General features: G+C 44.3%; 1 protein-coding gene across 5 annotated transcripts in view; it reads left to right on the top strand.

Moving 5' to 3' along the window:
• Positions 1-18,671, top strand: part of LOC103227175 (uncharacterized) — a 100,504-nt gene that overhangs the window by 72,912 nt on the left and 8,921 nt on the right. For 4 of the 5 annotated variants that reach the window (XM_073009467.1, XM_073009469.1, XM_073009466.1 and 1 more), the window contains 2 exons: positions 11,618-11,683; positions 18,368-18,471. The exons of the other annotated variant lie outside the window; for it this stretch is intronic. The gene's annotated coding sequence lies outside the window, so the exon portion shown is untranslated. Of the gene's footprint in view, positions 1-11,617; positions 11,684-18,367; positions 18,472-18,671 lie in introns of those variants that run through there. 5 annotated transcript variants of the gene reach the window in all.

Genomic DNA, 18,671 nt, shown 5'->3' with positions numbered 1-18,671 from the left:
ATTATAAGAGATAGGTGGTAGATTTGACTCTGAGTTTCTTGGTGATCAAGATGAAAAGCAGGTATATTTTGGTATGGAATTCTCATTGTCCTGGAGGGACAAACAAACAAACCATACCAGTGTCTTAGGAGAAACAAAGCAGGTCCCCAACCCTTAACTCTAAAGAAATTTTCTTCCTGACAGATGTGGCAAACACGTCCTCAAGAACATTCGTGTAGCAAATGCAGTTCTGGATGATTAGTGAGGTAAATGATAATTTGCAAAGGCTACCGTTTTAAAAATTAATCAGACCTGGGCAGGCATGGTGGCTCATGCCTGTAATCCCAGCACTTTGGGAGGCCAAGGTGGGTGGATCATGAGGTCAGGAGTTTGAGACCAGCCTGGCCAACATGGCGAAACCCCATCTCTACTAAAAATACAAAAATTAGCCAGGTGTGGTGGCAGTTGCCTGTAATCCCAGCTACTCGAGAGGCTGAGGCAGAAGAATTGCTTGAACCTAGGAGGTGGAGATTGCAGTGAGCCGAGATCATACCTCTGCACTCCAGCCTGGGTGACAGCAAGACTCCGTCTCAGAAAAAAAAAAAAAAATTAGTCAGACCTGAGTTTGAATCCCAGTGTAAATTGCTTTTACTGCTTGGGTAATCTCCAGCAAGTTATCCTTCCGCAACCTATATCATTCATTATTTAAACAATTATGTCAGTAATACATTGCCATCATAAATGGTTCTAGAAATATACGACTATAGGGTGAAATACAAACCTTTCCTCCTCCCACCCTTACCTTCCCCTGCTTCCCCCACGCCTCCCCCCCTTGCCTGAGGTAACCACGGTTAACAGTTGAGCTACATCCTTTCCAGCTTTTAGAGCATATTTTTGTTTACATGTACATATTATCATGAAAGTTGCTTCTTTTGCTGAACAGTATATCTTGGAGGTAAGTATGGATTTATCTAACTCATTTTTAATATGGCTTAATATCCCATAATGTGGATATGTTCTAATTTATTTAACCATATCCTCTTATGACTCAGATTTGTCACCCTTTCTTCCTTCCTTCTTTCCTATTCCTTTGCTAATACAGGGTTTTGCTTTCTTGCCGAGGCTGGAGTACAGTGGTGCCACCCTAGCTCACTGCAGCCTTGAACTTCTGGACTCAAGCAATCCTTTGGCCTCAGCTTCGCAGGGACCACAGGCGTGAGCCACTGTACCCAGCAGGAAACCTTTCTTTAGGATAGATTCTAAAGAATGAATTGGGTCAGAGGATATGCATGTTTTAAATTCAGATTGATACTGCCAACCTGCCCTTTCAAATAACTTTTTAAATGTATATTTGGGCAAGTTATTTAATTTCTGTGACCCTTTGTTTCCTCAAGTATGCAAATTCAATGTGGTCACATCTACTGCATGGGATTGGTGAGATGATTAAATGAGAAAAACAGTGTAACAACACTGCTTGGAATGTGGGTGTTCCTTTCTTTCTTTCTTTTTTTTTTTTTTTTGAGATGGAGTTTCGCTCTTGTCACCCTGGCTGGAGTGCAGTGGCGCAATCTCAGCTCACTGCAACCTCCGCCTCCAGGGTTCAAGCGATTCTCCTGCATCAGCCCCTGAGTAGCTGGGATTACAGGCGCCCAGCACCATGCCCAGCTAATTTTTTGTATTTTTGTTAGATACGGGGTTTCGCCATGTTGGCCAGGCTGGTCTCGAACCCCTGACCTCAGGTCATCCACCTTTCTCGGCCTCCCAAAGTGCTGGGATAACAGGCGTGAGCCACTGTGCCCAGCCAGAACGTGGGTGGTTCTTATCATCCTTACGCCTTAGAATCAGATAGAAGAAATCTATTTTCCTATAACGTTTAGTCTATTTGTTTGTGGAGATTGAGGAAGGTCACAGCTCTCCTTGTGGGATGTCTTCATACTAAGTATGTTTCAGAGGCTAAACATTTTTGGAGATTACTAAACAAAATGATCCAACGCATAGAAGGTAGCCAAAAAGATGGTGGTGTGACTTTTATTGTTAGGCTAGGGGTTCACTTAACAAGCCTGTGTAAGGGTCACATGACTCTCTTGGCAAATACAATTTGATTTAACTTCCTATTAGCTAATGAATAGGGCCCAGGCATTTTTACAACAAAAGTTAGATGTGAATATGTAATAAATTGATATAATAAAAATTATTTTTGTCTAATAATAATGCCAATTATTTCTGTTCACTAGAGAAAAAAACCCTAAAGATGATAGTTTATTGCTGTGTAGAACACTGATGAGTTTTAGTATTTAATAATTTTATTCTAGCTTTCTTCTCTTTGATAGAAAATATGTACATTCGTTTCTTGTATCTGCCTTTGAATCATTTTGACATTCTGTTTGTTCCCTCATTAACGAGCTAAAAATAACCTTGACATACGCTCTTCTGTATACGTGTTGTTTAACATTTGGAAAATTCTACTTTTCACAGTACTCAAGATCAGACCATGCTACTGCTTCCACTCCCTGCAGATGGTCATATTTTTGAGGCCTTCATTCATTTAATTGTCTTTTTTGTGTTGTCTCTAAATTCTCCATGGCTCTGGACAGTAATTAAACATAAAGGAGAGGAGTTCTCCGCCGGCTCTGCGTCACTCCTTCAGTTCTCAGCTTAGATTTCCTCTCCTTTGGAAACTTTCATCGTCCTTCTATCTTAACACCCCATGATTTCCCCCTTGCAATGTACTTATTACACGGTATTGAAATCGCTTCTTTCCTCTTGCTCTGTGAATTTCTTGAGAGCACAGTCTACATTTTGTTTAACTTTTTATCCCCAGCTTTCAGCACAGCGGCTGGCTATAAGTACTCAATAAATATTTTGAATGAATACATTATGGGCTAAATGTAACATCAATCTTATTGTGTGTGTTCAAGGGTGCTAAATAATAGTCACATGTAATTTATTGTTCTAACAATAGCAACGGCAATCTTTACCTTGTGTGCTCCTTGTAGACCTTCCTTTTGGGGATTGTAGTGGTGGTGCATTTTTGCACAACCAAGTCTTCATCTTATATTAGTTGTTTTGGTCCCTTCCATAATATTTTCAGAATACTGCTCCTTTAAGACTGCTGAAAGCCTGCGGGTGGAGGAAGAGGTCCTGCCACTGAACAAAGTGTCTGTGTAGATTTAGCTACACCCATTTGATGTGCTTCTTAGTCTCGTTTAACTTGCCTATTCATATATCCCTGTCTCATTTGTTCTTAGATTTGTCACAAAGGCTCTGGTTTTTGGCCTGTCCTGGTTTGAACTTGGTGTATCTGGCTCTTGACTCATTTTCTGACCTCAGGCCATCCTTAAATCTGCTTTTCTACTTTGTACCAGGCTTTGGCATCTCCAAGTACCTGACCTCAGCTCAACCTGTCTTGGGTTTTCTTCTCCTCCCTGACATTGACAACCCAGCCCTCCTAGGCACAGAGAGATGGAGCTGAGTGTGGTTTTCCTGAAATAAAGCTTGCATTATGAGAGGGAATAAACAGGTACAAAGTGTTTTAGAAGGGAGCATTTTAACTTCATGTAGGCATTGTTTTCATAATAATTTTCTTTTGTTTCTCCTTTTGTTATGAAACATGCATTTTGCCAATATTAAATGGAATATTCCAGAAGTAAGAAAAAAATAGTAAAATCTTGGTTGCCTCTCAGTAAAATAAAGCTCTATGTTTAGTTTCTTTTCCAACTTCCTGTACAAAAAAGGGAAAACTTTAGATTTTGGGGGAAATTTGGAGCTAGCCTGTTGGTACTGTTGAGCTTAGTATATCTATAACTATATATTATTTTCATGTATTATTCCATAATATCTTAACAAATACTTTATACAGATATTTTCATAAATTACAGCAATCCTGGCTTTAGACGATTGAAAAATGGCCATTTTTAAACAATTAAAGCTAATTTCTAGCTTTTTATGAGTGTGGTATCAAGCACAGTAGTTTCTTAGAAAGTCTCCAGGGAATGCATTTTGCAAAATAAAAATCAGCTAATGACCTGGGAAAGCCTCTTCACGCTTGTTTACAACTTTTTAAAAGTGGTTCTTTTCAAACGTCAGGGTTTTTTTTTCAGTCACTCGATGAAAAATTATAGAAACTGTCACATCCAGTCAATTGGTTGCTGTGATTCCAAAAGATTTAGACAAAGTGAAGAAAGCTTACCCACCGGAGGGCATGTGATGTCACTGGCATGTGACGAGATGTGCATATTTGTGGTGGACCGGGTGCTTGATGTGAGAAGTGCTGGCAACGAGAAGTCAGCCTGGCCCAAATAACCACAAAAAAACCAGATTTCAGACAGGCCGTTTTACAGTTTCCCGCTTGTTCTTCTGCCAACTTCCAGCCACTTCTTTCTCTAGCACTGATCAAACAAAACAAACGATCATTCTGGAAATGTTCTGAAAATATAGGTCACTTGTTTCTTTTTGTTATCTTTAATCTGCTGTGTATCGACTTACCTTTCCACACTGATCCACTCAATTTACGTTTAAATAAAGCTTTCAAATTAACTGCATAATAAAAAAAAATAAGCTAATTAGAGGGATGAAGGCTGTTAAAAATGTCTTGTCTTTTCTTCATTGCGATAAAGATCGAGGTGACCAACTTTTTTTTTTTTGGAAACGGAGTCTCACTTTGTCACCCAGCAGGCTGGAGTGCAGTGGTGCCACTTCGGCTCACTACAATCTCACCTCCCAGGTTGAAGTGATTCTCCTGCCTCAGCCTCCTGAGTAGCTGGGATTACAGGCTGCGCACCACCACGCCAGGCTAATTTTTGTTTGTTTGTTTGTTTGTTTGTTTGTTTGTTTTGGTAGAGACAGGGTTTCACTGTGTTGGCCAGGCTTGGGGGTGACCAGCTTTTACAAACAGCCTGTAAAATGTTTTTCATTTTAGCCACAGCCAGTTCTGATATTTTCCTGAAACCGCTCAATATGTAGCACACCTGCCATACATTTTTTTAACTTGATTTTTATTAGAAAATTCTGATTCGCATTCACTAGAATAAAAAAGAATCTGGAGAGAGTGTTTCAGTCTTCTTTCTTATTGATTTATTTCTCTCCCACGTGGCTGTATTTTCACAGCGGCACCATCTGTCAATTAAGCAACAGCTCTGCATAAGCAGTAAAACCAGAGGGCGTGCCTTGCCACAGGGGACGAGCTTGTTTGTTGAGGGACACGGGCTTTTGGAGAAGTAGCTTCTCATTCAGCCCTCAGGCTTTTGTGGGGAGTGCATTTTAAAACTCTGCAGACCGAGATGGAGAGCTGGAGTTACAAAATGACAGTGTTTTGAGGATTCGGTCCAGAATCTTTCTCTAGGATATTTCTAACAATTTATTTCCTTTATTATTTGAAAAACAGAGTTTTCTTCTAGTCAACAATAATGCGTAATGCACTTAAAACATTTGTCGAGAAGGTAGAGCTCATGTTAAGTTCTTACCACAATAAAATATTTTAATAAAACGGTTTTAATTAAATTATTTTAAAATTTACTTTATCAAATATTGAATATACTCAAAATACCCTCTAATAAACAATATTGGAATAGATAACTTTATCCCTGATCATTTCACACTTATGTGGGAATATTCATAAAATAAATGTCTAGCAGTGGGACTGCTGGAACAAATGTACATGCATTATAATTTTGATAGACGCTGCTAAATTGCCACAGGCATTTGACCAATTTACATTGCCACCAACAATGTGTGAGAGGGTCTGTTTTTGATGGCCTTAGTGACGAGATATGTTACCAAGCTCTTAGATTTTTGCCAATTTGATAGGTGAAAGCGATGTTTCAGTGTAGTTTAACTGGCATTCATATTTTATGAGGCTGAATATCTTTTTTTTTTTTTGAGATGGAGTCTTACTCCGTCGCCCAGGCTGGAGTGCAGTGATGCAATCACGGCTCACTGCAGCCTCCGCCTCCTGGGTTCAAGCAATTCTCCTGCCTCAGCCTCCTGAGTAGCTGGGATTACAGGCACCTGCCTCCATGGCCGGCAAATTTTTGTATTTTTAGTAGAGATGGGGTTTCACCATGTTGGCTAGGATGCTCTTGATCTCCTAAGCTTGTGATCCACTTGTCTCAGCCTCCCAAAGTGCTGGGATTACAGGCGTGGGCCACCGCGCCCGGCCGAGGTTGAATATCTTTTATATGTTTTAGAGCCGTTTGTATTTTGTTTTTCGTAAACCGTTCATTCCTACCTATACTTTGCCAACTTTTTTATTGGGTTGTTGATTTTTAAAAAATCATTTTGTAGCTGCTCATTGTATGTTAGTGAGCTTAACCCTTGGCCTGGGAAATAGAAAATGTACTCCATTCATATACCCCTGACAAGATAGAGGAGAAAACAAACGCAGTTTCTCCTACTATGCTCTCACACCACAGATCACTTCTGACACAAGATGTGGAGACTGATTTGAGTGAGAATAAAACTCTGGTCTTGCACACAGCTGGCTCTGTGTGAATTACTCTTTCTCTTTGGTAATTCCCCTGTCTTGAGAAATTGGCTCTGTCTAGGCAGTGGACAAGGTGAACCTGTTGGGCGGTTACACAGGAACCTCCATGTGTTTGGCCATCTGGAAGCTCTATCAACTTTTTTTTTTTCTTTTTAAAAAATTCTTTTACTTTCTCCTCTTTTGGGATTTTACGGAAACTTCATTACATAGGCATGATTGATTAAGTCATTGGCCACTAGTGACCAACGTAACCTCTAGCCCCTCTTAGGAGGTGGGAGGTGGGGCTGGAAAGTCTGAACAAGGGGAGGAGGATAAAAATGCCAGGTGTTGCAGCACATGAAGTCACAAAAGATGTGCACAGAACCAGTTGTGAGATAAAGGTCAGGGAGTTTCAGAACCAAATCTGTGAATGTCGGGTTTGTTCAAATGCTGATGTTACGAGCATACATGATAGCTTCAGTGAGCTCTGCAGGGCTGGAGTATCTGCGAATGCCACATTTAACAGGACTGGAGAGAGGCTGGGTGCACACAACTCAAGGGGTGCTGAGGGCTGGTCAGACCCAACGAAGTGGGTGGATGTCGTGATCAGTGGTTTAATATCAGGAATATGTGTGTAGTTCAAGGAAGTGGTTGAAATCAGGCAGGCAGAAATCTGAAGGTTAATCAAGAGAGGCAGCAGGTCGAAGGTCAGATAACAGTCAGGAGCCAGGGACTTTCCAGGAACTAAAGGGCCAGGCCAGATGAGGCAAGGCAGTAAGTCAGCAGGAAGGTGAGTGAACAGCTAGCAGACTGGACCACACAACAGAGTGAGAACCAGACAAGGAGACTGGACAACGCCCAGCTGAACGCTAAATTGACTCTTGGTCATCCCAGCCAGGAAGCCGCTACTGACATTTCTTACTAGAGCAGAAGCTAACTATTGTGGCAGTGGGGTTTCACGGGAGACAGCAAAAAGATGAAGTGCTGGTGCTTGAGTCAAAGGGCAGCTGGAAGGGCGGATGCTGATCACAGCCCATTCTTCTCTCTCCTGGCATGCGCAGTTTCTGTTTCTCTAAGGGAGATCCCAGGGCTAAGTGAGTTTGGTTTTGTTCCTGGGTGCCACTGGTGGCTCCAAGGAATGTCTTCCTTTTCTTAAGAGGTGTCAAGAATCTTCATCTGGGGAAATAGTACCCCAAGCTGATTTGGTTTGAAAAAGAATATGGGCCAGGTGCAGTGGCTCACGCCTGTAATCCCAGCACTTTGGGAGGCTGAGGCGGGCGGATCACGAGGTCAGGAGATTGAGACCATCCTGGCTAACACAGTGAAACCCCGTCTCTACTAAAAATACAAAAAATTAGCCAGGCGTGGTGGCGGGCGCCTGTAGTCCCAGCTACTCGGGAGGCTGAGGCAGGAGAATGGCGGGAACCCGGGAGGCGGAGCTTGCAGTGAGCCAAGATTGCGCCACTGCACTCCAGCCTGGGCGACGGAGCGAGACTCCGTCTCAAGGAAAAAAAAAAAAAAAAGAAAAGAAAAGAAAAAGAATATGGACAGAGTCTTGGATTACTCATTTACTAAGTTTTTTTATTTTGAAAATTTTCAAACCTACAGAAAAGCTTCAAGAATGGTAGAACAAACTTCTACAGAAACGTCAACAGATACTTAACCAAAAATACGTCCTATTTGTCCAAACCTCTTGCCAGATTGTAATATCAGAGGAACTGGAGAATCCCGAAATCTAGGACTCAGGGAAATCATTAATGGCAGATTCTGAGAAAAAGAAGCTTTTGCTGGGTTCAGGGGATAGAATAGGAGCTGCTGCTACTGCTGCCTTTTTTTTTTTTTTTCTCACTCTGTCACCCAGGCTGGAGTGCAGTGGCAAGATCTCAGCTCACTGCAACCTCTGCCCTCCGAGTTCAAGCGATTCTCCTGCCTCAGCCTCCCACGTAACTGGGATTACAGGCGCCTGCCACCACGCCCAGCTAATTTTTTGTATTTTTAGTAGAGACGGGTTTTCACCCTCTTGACCAGGCTGAGTCTTGAACTCCTGACCTTGTGATCCACCCCCCTCGGCCTCCCAAAGTGCTGGGATTATAGGCACGAGCCACCACGCCTGGCCAGGAGCTGCTTCTTATATTGCAGGATGTAGGTTTCCAGGATGCTGGGGGTCCAAGAAGGGCTTCAGGAAAACAGGCGCATGGGTTTCCTGAGGCTTTAGGAGATGGAGTAGACAGGTGTTCTCAAGTTCATGATACAGAAGGAGTAGACTTTACAGACATCCAGGGGCCAGGGGCCCCAGAAGGGATGAGTCTTTTCTTTTTCTTTCTTTTTCTTTCTTTTTTTTTTTTTTTTGAGACAGAGTCTCACTCTGTCACCCAGGCTGGAGTGCAATGGCGTGATCTTGGCTCACTGCAGCCTCTGCCTCCCAGGTTCCCAGCGAATCTCCTGCCCCAGCCCTCCGAGTAATTGGGATTACAGGCCTGTGCCACCAAGCCCAGCTAATTCTTGTATTTTTAGTAGAGATGGGGTTTCACCATGTTGGCCAGGATGGTCTCAAACTCCTGACCTCAGGTGATCGCCTGCTGCGGCCCCTCAAAGTGCTGGGATTATAGGCATGAGTCATTGCGCCTGGCTGGGATGAGTCTTTTCAACCAAAAGGAGTGATTTTCAGAGATCAGATACACGTCTGGTAGAGGAGAGTGCAGCCGAATGTAGGAATGTGGGTCCTCAATCTTCCTAGCAATGTTCCTTTAATGACTTGTAGAAGCCTCCAAACCCACAATTCCCCCTTTGCAGCAGATGACTTTGCGTCCTACTTCATAGAGAAAATAAACGCTATTAAAGAGACACTATTAGAGCAGTCTAAACAAAACTGCATTTACAGGCAGCTAAAATGGGAGAAGCATGCCTTTTCCTCTGTAAGGGTTTAGTTCCATGCCGTCGACCTCACTGGGGAGACTGCTCCATATATGATCCATTTCTCCTCCTCTTTCTTTTTTCTTTCTTTCTCTTTCCCTCTCTCTCTCTCTTTCTCCTTTCCTTTCCTTTCCTTTCCTTTCCTTTCCTTTCCTTTCCTTTCTTTTCTTTCTTTCTTTTTTCTCTCTCTCTCTCTTTCTCTTTCTCTCTTTCTTTCTTTCTTGACAGGGTCTCACTCCCAATGCCCAGGCTGGAGTGCGTTGGTGCAGTCTTGGCTTACTGCAGCCTCAATCTTTTGTGCTCAAGAGATCCTCCCATCTCAGCTTCCGAAGTAGCTGGGTTATAGGCGCCCACAACCACGCCTGGATAATTTTTGCATTTTTACTACAGGGGGTTTCACCATATTGCCCAGGTTGGTCTCAAACTCCCGAGCTCAAGTAATCTGCCCCCCTTGGTCTCCCAAAGTGCTGGGATTACAGGTGTGAGCCAGTGTGCCCAGCCTCCTCCTGTATCTTTCATCTCTACCTCTTCGCCTTATTGACTTGAGGGATTAAATATGCTAATTTTTTCTATCCTAAAAAATTTTTTCCCATCGTACCCCCTGCAGGTAGAAGTTTCAACAACAGTAAAAACCTTAGACATCTGCATTCTCAGAGATCCCGAAAGTCTACATCTAGGAACTTATTGAAAGGAAATCAGCATTGTAGATACTTTAAAGATCTGAAATACAATGATGTTCTTTGGTGATATGGTTTGGCTGTGTCCCCACCAAAATCTCATCTTGAATTGTAGTTCCCATAATCCCCACGTGTTGTGGGAGGGACTAGGTGAGATAACTGAATCATGAGATCGGCTTCCCCCATCCTGCTCTCACGATAGTGAGTTCTGATGATATGTGATGGTTTTATAAGGGGTTTTTACCCCTTTTGCTCGGCACTTCTCCTTCCTGCCACCATGTGAAGGACGTGTTTGTTTCCCCTTCCACCACAATTGTAAGTTTCCTGAGGCCTTCCCAGCCCTGCTGAACTGTGAGTCAATTAAACCTCTTTCCTTTATAGATTACTCAGTCTTGCGTATGTCTTTATAAGCAGTGTGAGAATGGGCTAACACAATAGGAAATAACACAAATGTCCAATGAATGTGGATTGACTAAATAATGGTGCACCCATACAGCTGAATACAATGCAGCCACTAAATAGTATGTTTCAAAGGAATGGCATGGAAGTAAGCTGACATCTTGTTAAGTGAAAAGCTAGTTATTAAACAGTTTGCAGTAGGTCAGACATTGTGGCTCACATCTGTAATCCCAGCACTTTGGGAGGCCGAGGAGGGTGGGTCATTCTGAGGTCGGGAGTTTGAGACCAGCCTGGCCAACATGGTGAAACCCCATCTCTACTAAAAATACAAAACTTAGCTGGGCATGCTGGTGTGCGCCTGTAATCCTAGCCACCCTGAAGGCTGAGGCTGGAGGATCGCTTGAGCCTGGGAGGCGGAGGTTGCAGTGAGCCGAGATCACGCCCTTGCACTCCAGCCTGGGTGACAGAGTGAGACTCTGTCTCAAAAACTACCACCACAACAAAAACCAGTTTGACTCCATATTCTAGGACATAAGGACACACATAAAAAATAGTTTACTAATTTAGGGTTGGTGAGTATGGTTAGAATTAAAAAAAAAAAAAATTCTGTTTGGTTGCTTGAGTCCCACCCACTGTAGTAGCAGGAAACCCAGCCTTTCTGTATTGTGGTCCCTGGTATCCTTTCCTTCTTCCTCCCTCCTCCCTTCTTTTTCCTTTCTCTCCTTGCATGGATTGACCAAGAGCCTTGAGCTTGCCTGGGTTCAAATCCCACATTCTAGCTGTGCGTGACCCTAAGCTCGTTTTTGGGCTCCTCATCTGTAAAATAGGACCTCTCTTTTAGGACTGTTGTCCTAGAAGATTAATGAAATAATACATGTAAGAACTTAGGACAGTGCCTGCAACATAGCTATCTCTGGAAGTTGTTGTTGTTATTATTATTACATAATGCTATCACTGTTGATGTGGTTTGTCTCTGTGTCCCCACCCAAACCTCACCTCTAATTGTAATCCCCACATGTTGAGGGAGGGCCCTGTAATTCCCATGTGTTGAGGGAGGGAGGTGACTGGATCTTGGGGACGATTCCCCCATGCTGTTCTCATGATAGTGAGTTCTCATGAGAGCTGACTGTTTTAAAGTGTGGCACTTCCTCTTTTTTGCATGCCCTCTCTCTCCTGTCACCTTGTGAAGATGATGCCTGCTTCCCCTTCCGCCATAACTGTAAGCTTCCTGAGGCCTCCCCTGCCGTGTGGAACTGTGAGTCAATTAAACTTCTTTCCTTTATAAATTACCCAGTCTTGGGGATTTCTTTGTAGCAGTGTGAGAACAGACTAATACAATTGTTATCAGCTGAATTGTCTCCCCAAAATTCATATACTGAAGTCCTGACCGCTGGTACGTCAGAATGCAACTGTATGTGGAGATACGGCCTTCAAAAAGGTAATTAAGTTAACGTGAGGTCAGATGAGTAGACCCTAATCCAATGGGACTGGTGTCTTCATACGAAGAAGAGATTAGGGCACAGACATGCACAGAGGGACGACCATGTGAGGACGCAGGGAGAACGGCCATCTACAAGCCAAAGGGCCTCACAAGGCTCTGCCCATGCCTTGGTCTCTGATTTCTATCCTTCAGAACTGCGAGGATATGTGCCTCTGTTGGTTAAGCCCCTCCCCCAACACCCGTCTGTGGTAACTTGCTAGGCCACCCTCGCCGACAAACACAATATTATCACAGAGTAAAGAAGCGGCCAAACTGCATTTCAAACTGGCAGGATTCTCCCTCCTGCACACTCAAGATGACGGTTTCCAAATAATTTGAGGTCAGGAGTTCGAGACCAGCCTGGCCGACATGGTCAAACCCCGTTTCTACTAAAAATACAAAATTAGCGGGGCACGGTGGTGCACGCCTGTAATCTCAGCTACCCGAGAGGCTGAGGCAGGAGAATTGCTTGAACCCGGGAGGCAGAGTTGCAGCCAAGATCACGCCATTGCACTCCAGCCTGGGCGACAAGAGCAAAATGGCGTCTCAAAAAAAAAAAAAAAGAGAAAAGAAAGACAAAAACAAAAACAAAAAACACAAAAAACCCGTCGTCGGAACATAAATGAAGATACAGTAGTTCTTAGTTTGGTGGGATCGTGGGCAAACTTCAGGAACATTACCTTGACTTTTGATTTAATCTCATTATGCTCTATTTTCAGTGAACTCTTTTTAAAGAGTACCCTGGGCTGATGTATGGCCAGCTAGTTTTTCAGGCTCCTGCCCTGTACCTGTAGACACGCAGATTGCTGTTGCAAGGGTGATCTGTGCCGTTTCTTGCTACTTCCTCATCCCTTCCACTTTCATTTACTTTTTAAAAAAATTAGGCCGGGCATGGTGGCTCATGCCTGTAATTCCCAGCACTTTGGGAGGTCGAGGCGGGTGGATCACCTGAGGTCAGGAGTTTGAGACCAGCCTGGCCAACATAGTGAAACCTCGTCTGTACTAAAAATACAAAAATTAGCTGGACATGGTGGCGGGTGCCTGTAATCCTAGCTACTCAGGAGGCTAAGGCACGAGAATTGCTTGAACCTGGGAGGCAGGGGTTGCAGTGAGCTGAGATCATGTCACTGCACTCCAGCCTGGGTGACAGAGTGAGACTTTGTCTCAAAAAAAAAAAAAAAACAAAAATTAATTTTTTTTTTTCTTTAGAGACAGTATTTCACTGTGTTGCAGAGGCTGGACTCAAAGTCCTGGGCTCAAGTGATCCTCCTGCCTCAGCCTCCCGAGTAGCTAGGATTAACACACACAAGCCAACATGCTTGGCCATTTACTTTTTAAAAAACTAATTTATTAGGCCAGGCACGGTAGCTCACACCTCTAATTCCAGCACTTTGAGAAGCCGAAGCAGGCTGATCACCTGAGGTCAGGAGTTCGAGATCAGCCTGGCCAACATGGTGAAACCCCATCTCTACTAAAAATACAAAAAATAGCTGGGCGTGGTGGTGGGTGCCTGTAATCTCAGCTACTCAGGAGGGTGAGGCAGGAGAATCATTTGAATCCAGGAGGCGGAGGTTGCAGTGAGCCGAGATCGCACCATCACACTCCAGCCTGGGTGACAGAGTGGGACTCTGTCTCAAAAAAAAAAAAAAAAAAAAAATCACTAATATATTTTTACTGAGGTGATAGTCACAACATTAAATCAACCATTTGTAAGTGAACAATTCAGTGGCATTTGGCACATTCACAGTGTTGTCCAATCACCACATCTGTCTAGTTCCAAACATTTTTATCACCCTAAAAGGAAACCCTGTATCCATTAAGCAGTTACTCCCCATTCCTTCCTCCCCTCAGCCCCGGGCAACCATCCATCTGCATTCTGTCTCTTTGAATTTACTGACTCTGTGTGTTTTATATAAATGGAATCATACAATGTGTGACCTTTGGTGACAGGCTTCCTTCACTCAGGATAATGTTTCGAGTTTCAGGTGCACTGGACCATGTACTACTACTTCATTCCTTTTCATGGCCAAATAATATTCTATCACATGGATATGCCATGTTTTGTTCATCATTCATCAGGTGATGGACATTTGGGTTGTTTCTACCATCTGGCTGTAGTGAATAATGCTGCTATGAATATGCATGTACAAGTATTTGTTTTAATTCCTGCTTTCAATTCTTTTGAGTTTATACCTACAAGTGGAATTGCTAGGTCATGTGATAATTCTATGTATTTACTTATTATTATTTTTTGACACAGAGTCCTGCTCTGTCACCCAGGCAGGAGTGCAGTGGCACAATCTCAGCTCACTGAAACCTCCGCCTCCCAGGTACAAGTGATTCTCCTGTCCCAGCCTCCCGAGTAGCTGGGATTACAGGTACACACCACCATGCCTGGCTAATTTTTGTATTTTTAGTAGAGACGGGGTTTCACCATGTTGACCAAGCTGGTCTCGAACTCCTGACCTCAGGTGATCTGCCCATCTTGGCTTCCCAAAGTGCTGGGATTACAGGCATGAGCCACTGCGCCCGGCCTGTATTTACTTATTTCTTTTTAAACTTAGGAATGCTTATTAACTTTTTCTTTTTCATTTTCTTTTGTGTTTGTCTTTTCCACTTTTAGTGAGGTATAATTGCCCCCAAAAATTATATATGGTGTCCTGTGAGATGTTTTGATCTATGTGTACACTGTGAAATAATTATCATAATCAAGCTAATTAGAAATCCGTCTCCTTTTGGAATTCACTTTCATTGAAGAAGTAATACATACTGGTGTGAATAATTCGAATAGAAGAAAATGTAATATGGGAAAAGGAAATCTGTCTCCCACTTTGATCTCCACCTTGTTGAGAAGTAACCACTGGTTCCAGGGTTAACAGTTTCCTTCCATACAGTTAGTTTGTCTGTCTTTCTCTTTCTTTCTTTCTCTTTCTTTCTTTCTTTCTTTCTTCTTCCTTTCTTTCCTCTCTCTCTTTCTCTCTCTCTCTCTCTTTTTTTCTTTCTTTCTTTCTTTTTTTTTTTTTGAGATGGAGATTTGCTTTTGTCTTCCAGGCTGGAGTACAATAGCACTCCACATCTTGGCTCACTGCAACCTCTGCCTCCCAGGTTCAAGCGATTCTCCTGCCTCAGCCTCCCAAGTGCCTGGGATTACAGGCATGTGCCACCACGCCCGGCTAATTTTTGTGTTTTTAGTAGAGATGGGGTTTCACCATGTTGGTCAGGCTGGTGTCGAACTCCTGACCTCCAGTGATCTGCCTGCCTCGGCCTCCCAAAGTGCTGGGATTACAGGCGTGACCCCCTGGACCTGGCCCTTCCATACATTTTCTATGTGCATAAAATCTCTATCACCCTTCCGTGTTGTATATAACTTGGAGCAATGGTGTTCGCTGATGTGCAATCTATTTCTTTTGAGCACAGTTTAATCTGTGGGCGGTCTGCAGCTAGAAGGAGCAGGCCCCAAGCAGCAAGGGTGGTGAATTGCTGGTGCTGTGTCAGTTTCTTCTCTCTTCTCTCCCTCACCTGTGTGTTGGTCTGGGCGTGATGGCAGCTTGCCCTGCTCTCTGCACAGCCCTGCCCTGAACACCAGCTCAGGTGCCTCTCCATCTTGCCCTCTGGCTCTAAGGCAGCTGGTTCAGGAATATGTCTTTATGCTGTGGAATGCCAGGACCCCAACAGCACTCTGTTCATCTATAAGTCCCCAAACACAGTGTTCTTTTGGACATACTTTGAAGTTGAAGAGCTAACAAGTAAGTTAGAGCGGTCATTTATGGTTAGAAAAGCTATCTTTCCCCAAGAATTTCAAGGATTTTACCAACATATCTAGTGACTTGTTCACTCTTTGAGGACAGGTCTGTGTTTTATGTGTATCTCCTGGACGGTACTTTGAACCATAATGGATGATCAGCCCATGTCTGTTGCATGACTACAGTGATTTTTTTTTTTTTTTTGAGATGGAGTCTCGCTCTGTTGCCCAGGCTGGAGTGTAGCGGTGCCATCTCTGCTCACAGCAACTTCTGCCTCCCAGGTTCAAGCAATTCTCCAGCCTCAGCCTCCCGAGTAGCTGAGGGAGAAATCCCAAGTAATCCCACCCACAGATTAAACTGTACTCAAAAGAAGTAGATTGCACATCAGCGAACACCATTGCTCCAAGTTATGTACAACAGGGAAGGGTGATAGAGATTTTATGCGCATAGAAAATGTATGGAAGGGCCAGGCCCAGGGGGTCACGCCTGTAATCCCAGCACTTTGGGATTACAGGCACATGCCACCATGCCCAGGTAATTTTTGTAATTTTTTTAGTAGAGACAGGGTTTCACCATATTGCTCAAGCTGGGACGACAATGATTTTTACTTTGAAAACAAAATACTTCTTGAGGACACCTTTGGGGATCAGCCTTTCAGCAGCTGGGCAGGTCTCCTTTCTGCTCTCCCAACACTCACATAATTGCCGTCAACCCTAGAGAAGCGCTTCTGCCCAGATGCACACCCTTGGTGCCCTGTCCCCTGGGCTGCCCTGGGGCTCTGCTTGCACTCCCAAGCAGGGCCTGCTCAAAGAACGAACTGCAAAATGTGGGGCTTAACACAACAGAAATATGGTCTCTGAGAGTCCTGGAGGCCAGAAGTACAAAACCAAGGCATCAGCAGAAGCTGGTTCTCCCTGAAGCTCCGGGGGAGGCTCAGTCCTGGCCTGCTCCGAGAGTCTGATGGTTGGTTAGCAGCAACCCTTGGTTATTTGGCTCGAAGATAAATGACTCCAATTCTGTCTCTGTTGCAATGTGGCTGTCTTTTCTCTGTGCATCTCTTTGTGTGCAGATTTCCCTCTTATAAGGACAGCAGCCACATTGGACTAAGGGCGCACCCTAATGATATCATTTTATTTATTTATTTTTTTGAGACAGAGTCGCACTCTGTCACCCAGGCTGGAGTGCAGTGGCATGATCTCCGCTCACTGCAACCTCCATCCCCCGGGTTCAAGCAATTCTCCTGCCTCAGCCTCCCGAGTAGCTAGGATTACAGGCATGCACCACCAAACCTGGCTAATATTTGTATTTTTAGTAGAGACAGGGTTTTACCATGTTGATCAGACTGGTCTCGAACTCCTGACCTCAGGTAATTTGCTCACCTCGGCCTCCCAAAGTACTGGGATTACAGGTGTGAGCCACTGTGCCTGGCCAATGATCTCGTTTTAACTCCCTATTTCCAAATAAGGTCACATTCACAGGTACAGGGATTAGGACTTCAACGTATCTTTTTGGGGGATGCAAGTCAACTTGTAACACCCCAAAGGCTCTTTAAGGTCTAGAGAACTCTGCCTCCCCTGAGGGGGCTGACCAGGTATCCCTGGGGCCGAGGGGTGAAAGGCCACCGGGCCTCAGTTCCCTAGAACAGAGCTGGGCACTGTTGTCACCTGGACCAAGCCCATGGGCCTGTCCTCTCTTAGTTGTTCTTTCACAGCGATGGCCCTGCTGGCCCTCCCCTTTCTGGCTCACTCCTCTCTGGCCCTCCCAGGCAGCCCTCAGGAACCTCTCTAGGCCCAAGACTTGGGGTTGGCCTGGCCAGGGCAGAGGAGCAAGCACACCAGAGCGGGTCATCTTTCCAGAACACACTTCAAGCACAATGGCTTTTTAATATCTAAAACCTCGAGTCTGAGTTCCTCTGCTGACCTCAAGGCACCTGCTCTTTCCACTTGCCCCACTGCTCCTCCCTGTGCCAGCCCCTTCTGGTCTCATCAGGGCCTTTCCCTCTGGGTTCGAAGAGATTAGGGTCCATCTTGCCTTATTTGTTAAATGCTCTTCTCTCCTTCTTTCTGGCTTTGCAAACCATACCTATCTTACGAAGCCCAGTTCTAGACCCCTCCTTGTAAAGCAGACTTTCTTTTTGAGAGGAGCTTTGCAGGTTCACAGCAAAATCAAGCAGCAAGTACCTTCCTCAGGTGCTTAAACACTGATCATCCTGTCCGACATGCCTCCTTACCGAACATATGATTTTCATTTGTTTAAACTGGGACATTAAAAAAACATAAAAGGCTGCTGGGCGTGGTTGCTCACGCCTGTATTCCCAGCACTTTGGGAGGCTGAGGCAGGCAGATCACCTGAGGTCAGAAGTTCGAGACTAGCCTGGCTAACATGGTGAAACCCCATCTCCACTAAAAATACAAAAATTAGCTGAATGTGGTGACAGGCACCTGTAATCCCAGCTACTCGGGAGGCTGAGGCAGGAGAATCGCTTGAACCCAGGAGGCAGAGGTTGCAGGAAGCCGAGATCGCACCATTGCTCTCCAGCCTGGGCGACAAGAGTGAAACTCCGTCTAGAAAAAATGTCAGAAAACATAAAAGAATTAACTGAGAAGAATGAAATCCACACAATGAGATAAGTTGCATGGCAAGTTTTACTGAATGCATGTTTTACTTAGACATACCAGATATTACAAATAATGTCATAAATGACTGTGTGTTTCAGGTGTAAATTCTAGAGTCTCATCACTGGGAGCACACAGCAGGCAATGGTCATGAAAACATCTCTATCCAGGTCCTCTGGGGATCGTCCTCTCCCTTTAGAGCCTGGTGGCTTGTCACTCCGTGGTCCTCTCCTGGGCGCCACACCAGTGCACAAATGCTGCACAGATTCCTGCGGGTGCACATGGAACCTGGGCTCACGATCAAAGAGAATTCTCAGCCTGTCTACCAGTGTTCAAAGTTCAGACTTCAGACTACCAAGTTTTCATCAACTGTTATTTCCATAACTCCCGCTATTTCTCTTTTTT

This window comes from Chlorocebus sabaeus, chromosome 21 (genome assembly GCF_047675955.1).
Source record: "Chlorocebus sabaeus isolate Y175 chromosome 21, mChlSab1.0.hap1, whole genome shotgun sequence".
Classification (NCBI taxonomy): domain Eukaryota; kingdom Metazoa; phylum Chordata; class Mammalia; order Primates; family Cercopithecidae; genus Chlorocebus; species Chlorocebus sabaeus.
Note: the sequence above shows the minus strand (reverse complement) of the source record. Positions and strands in the feature narration are given on the sequence as shown.